The sequence below is a fragment of the Agrilus planipennis genome, unplaced genomic scaffold (genome assembly GCF_000699045.2).
Source record: "Agrilus planipennis isolate EAB-ADULT unplaced genomic scaffold, Apla_2.0 scaffold273, whole genome shotgun sequence".
Classification (NCBI taxonomy): Eukaryota; Metazoa; Arthropoda; class Insecta; order Coleoptera; family Buprestidae; genus Agrilus; species Agrilus planipennis.
This window is the reverse complement of record NW_020438966.1, coordinates 189468-194398: the sequence shown is the minus strand read 5'-3', so window position 1 is coordinate 194398 and position 4931 is coordinate 189468. Positions and strand designations below refer to the sequence as shown.

General features: G+C 32.4%; 1 protein-coding gene across 4 annotated transcripts in view; it reads right to left on the bottom strand.

The window, feature by feature from the left end:
- The window catches only part of LOC108740171, a 41071-nt gene extending 39635 nt beyond the window's left edge, over positions 1-1436 (bottom strand). For 3 of the 4 annotated variants that reach the window (XM_018474377.1, XM_018474378.1, XM_018474376.1), the window contains exon 1: positions 1233-1436. The gene's annotated coding sequence lies outside the window, so the exon portion shown is untranslated. Of the gene's footprint in view, positions 1-79; positions 965-1232 lie in introns of those variants that run through there. The other variant, XR_001938286.2, reaches the window with a different exon arrangement.
- Between the last annotated feature and the right edge of the window lie 3495 nt (positions 1437-4931).

The window sequence follows — 4931 nt, the reverse complement described above, 5'->3', positions numbered from 1 at the left end:
GACATAGGCGAATGCGTTTTTTATACAAATGAGTAATACATGTGTGCTTTAAATAAATCTTACTTCGATCACAAAATCATATGTTAATTATTTATTTAAGGCCTAATAATCAACAGATACTACTAAGGTTTTAGTTATTTTGGCATTTCAGAAAATACCACTGTACTGACTGTATCCTGCACATTTTTTAAAAAAATAAATTCTAGATATTGAAAAAACTATTTATTCAGTCTAATTCTTTAAGTTTAAAAATATTTCATAATTTTTAGGACATTCCAGTTAATACCTTTTTATATAAAATAGGAAATTCATGCAGCCTTAGGATGACTGACCACTGGCACATTCATCCTGTAGGAACAAATTACGGTTAAAAGTAGCCCAACATTTGAAAGTTATTTTTCAACCAATATTCAAATGCAATCGAGATATATTAACAGAAGACACAAACACAATAAAATTCTTTTTGCCTCATCCCTATGTGCAATTTCTGTTTATATGAATGTTGTACAAATTAAATGTATAATTATACTTCCATATTAAAGATCACAAAATGTGCCAAAACATTGCCCAGGTGGGAAACTATGAGACAAAAAAATAGTCTTAACAATTTGCCAGAAAGTAGAATAGCTGAGCTGCTTAGACTGAGGTACCAAAAATCTACTCAATAAATTACTTCAGGTTAGTGAGAACATATAGACAAAATGAATAAATGCATCAAAACTTATGCAATCAGGAATAATTAGTGTACAATATTTGGCAATTGCAGATTAGTTTGCAACTACCAAAATGCACCACTTAAAATACATTTTTGATACAAAAGGATATCAAGGTCACGCATTTAACAGAACTTAATATGTAGTACATTCACTACTAGTATGAACTTCTACACTGAAGAACGTCAATTAAAATGATGATAAACATTAACAGTACCCACTTTGCTGGCCATTTATATCTTAAAAACAACCTGAAAAGATAAATATTCATAAGTATGCATTGTTTCAGATATATCAAACCTATTAAAATATATTACCCGCCGATTGAGATAATAAATTCATGCAATGTTTAAATTAAAGCATGAACACTAGATAATTTTTGGTTTAACACACCAACCATTTATATTAATCAAAACCGATAATTGAAAATACCATTCACTACTTATTGTTAAAACTGCTTTTAACAGTTCTTTCGCAGGTAAATACTTTTATATGGGATTAACTATTATGAACCCTTACTTGAGGCGCCATTAGATGAACATGTTCAATCTTGCTTTCTATGTTGACGTTTTTTACCCATCCTGGACAGCTACCCATACTTGCATGTTTTAGAAAGCAATATATTTCAACAATACAATTGCAAATCGCTACATTTTTAAGGACACTTCGTTTTTCTTACTACAAAACACATGTAGCGTTGGCTTTGAATTTCTTTGACATTTGTCTAAATTTGTCATTAACATGTCCACAGAACACAGGTTTAGGAACAAATACTCATAGAGAGTATATAGGCGGTGAGTCGTTATTTTAACGACCGGTGTTATTTAACTGTTATGCAGTAGGAGATTTCGTTATAGTTAATATAATAATATGACTTTTGGAAACAAAATAGTAGAATGTGCCTTGAAATCCAGGTTGAAATAAAATAGAACAGCTGGCAGAATTTTTTACTTATATATTGTACTTTAAACACACCACAAATTATAACAGTAATCAGGCACTATGCTCATCAAGAGTATTGCATCTGATGTGTTAACTAGATAATTTTTACAGGGTGTTGTTAAATACATAATACATAAGAAAACAATAAATAGTAGTAATCAGGTGTAATTCGTCTCACCTAATAACATGGATTCTTTTCCCCAACAGATCCTGACTGCACTTAGGATGGCCAAACGGTAAAACTTCCGAATCGCGGCTTTTTCGAAAATGCAACTTTTTTTTGCTGGAAATGACGTAAAATGGCCTAATTATGAAAAACTTACACGAAATAATCAAGGGGAGGACCTTTTTAACGCTTTTTTTTGCAAATTAATATTTGTAGATCACACGTCAAACTTCAAACTTCATTTTCATAGTTGCCATCTCAATTTTCATTAATAATTCAACTCCTGTAGCACGGGTTTTAGTTAAAGAAGGTGTATTTATAAGAAACTCACAAGAAAACGTCGAAGGAAAGGTGTTTTAATGCTTTTTTCGGTGCAATTAAGTCTAGTCTGCCGTTTGTGAGTTCGCTTCTACAATTTAAGTTTCGTTCACTTAAGAGGTGATATCCACTGAGCGGTTGTTTTTAAAATAAATTTACAAATAGGTACAAACTGCTCTAATTTGTAAAAGGTGCAGCTATCATATATGTATAGGTTTGGAGATGTATATGTATAAGTGAGGTTATTGTATGGGTATTAAGTAGATTTATGATAAATATATTCGATAAAATTTTGGTTAGCACCATCGCTGAGCTTGCATACGACCTAATTAGGTTATTTCAGCGTCCAACATATATGTATACATATATATAACTTGCCACCCTTCCCCTAGAAATACTCGATAAAATCTTGGTTAGCACCATCGCTGAGCTTGCATACGACCTAATTAGGTTATTTCAGCGTCCAACATATATGTATACATATATATAACTTGCCACCCTTCCCCTAGAAATACTCGATAAAATCTTGGTTAGCACCATCGCTGAGCTTGCATACGACCTAATTAGGTTATTTCAGCGTCCAACATATATGTATACATATATATAACTTGCCACCCTTCCCCTAGAAATACTCGATAAAATCTTGGTTAGCACCATCGCTGAGCTTGCATACGACCTAATTAGGTTATTTCAGCGTCCAACATATNTGTACACAGTTTTGTTTTGAATTTGTCTTGCACGAAATTCTAATATCACGTCACTATTCTGAACGATACAGTCTTGAACTATTCGTAGGACTAATATAAATTTTTTAATCACGACAGCATTCTAGGTATATAAGTAACCTAAACATTTTTTTTCGAGCAAGTTAATTATCGACTTATATAAAACGACTCTGGAATTTGTTTGTTTATTTTAATGAATGGCTTGGTTCGCATACGGTGAAACATTTCATACTTCCTAAAGAAGTTAAAATAACATACAGGGTGTTTACTACAAACCACAAAGAAGGCTGATGATAACGATATTAAAATCACGTAGTGCAGTCAAGAGAGCTGTGTAGGTAGAATCCCACTTCTGAACTGTTAACTAGATAATTTTTACAGGGCGTTGATAAATACATAATACATAAGAAACAATAAATAGTAGTGATCAGGTGTAATTCGTCTCACCTAATAACATGGATTCTTTTCCCCAAACAGATCCTGACTGCACTTAGGATGGTCAAACAGATACTCCGGTAGACCCAAAATAAACTAACAGTTACTGACAACCAATAAATAAACATTAATGTACTCACCGGGGGTTGCCTTCCCCCCTAGTTCAGTTGGACCATAAGATTGTACAAGTATCCAATATATTACCAGTTTTGTTTATACGTATTTCTATTCTTCGACAACTAGTTAGAGTCACCCTAAAATAAGTAAGGCTTCCCTAGACGCCCAGCCCCCTTTAGGGACTAGCATCTCAATAACTGGGTGTGGGGCACTTACATGAAGCTACCCTCGCTACCAGAATCATGTCATTCGAGTAGCCCGCAACACCCCTAATTGCGAGTAACCCCACTCGAAGGAACCACGGCTATTTTGGCTGGGCAACAGTGCACTAGGGGTGAAAGCATGCTATTTTTAATTATATTTCTGTATCAATCTCGATACACACGCTTCGTTCGCTCACGGGGCGAAACCAACACAGACTGTCTATATATTTTTTATTCTCAGATTATCTGTTTACAGTCTGATTATGTATTACCTATGAGTCTACCCAACCAATAAACAATTAACCTCATTCATTCGAAACTATCAGCCTTTCCAACCAATATATAGAATGTAGAGATAAAGACTTTATTGAACGAAAAGAATATTAAGAAGATATTAGACTAAAAATCGTAAACAATGAATATATAAAAACAATTAAAATGATGATAAACATTAACAGTACCCACTTTGCTGGCCATTTATATCTTAAAAACAACCTGAAAAGATAAATATTCATAAGTATGCATTGTTTCAGATATATCAAACCTATTAAAATATATTACCCGCCGATTGAGATAATAAATTCATGCAATGTTTAAATTAAAGCATGAACACTAGATAATTTTTGGTTTAACACACCAACCATTTATATTAATCAAAACCGATAATTGAAAATACCATTCACTACTTATTGTTAAAACTGCTTTTAACAGTTCTTTCGCAGGTAAATACTTTTATATGGGATTAACTATTATGAACCCTTACTTGAGGCGCCATTAGATGAACATGTTCAATCTTGCTTTCTATGTTGACGTTTTTTACCCATCCTGGACAGCTACCCATACTTGCATGTTTTAGAAAGCAATATATTTCAACAATACAATTACAAATCACTAAATTTTTAAGGACACTTCGTTTTTTTTTCACTACAAGACAAAATTTCTTTGACATTTGTCATTTGTATATCTATTATCTATGATCATGACTAATAGTTATTATCGACCTTAGCATAGATTACTGATGTACAAAGATTACTTTTTCATGTACCGAGTAGTTACTCATACATTATATCCAAGTATCAGTTACTTTGTTTCGTTCTTAGTAATCATCAAATATATAGGATCATCAGTATCTTGTATGACCACTTCGCAATCCTAAATTTAAGTATAGCATTATAAGTATTACTATTATGGTTAATTAAATCAGCATTTAAGGCTTTATTTTTTATTAAATAAATAGAATGTTGATTTAAAAATATTTTAAAATCATACGCAAATGTAAAATTATTTGCATGAGTTTGGATTGTTGTGGAAT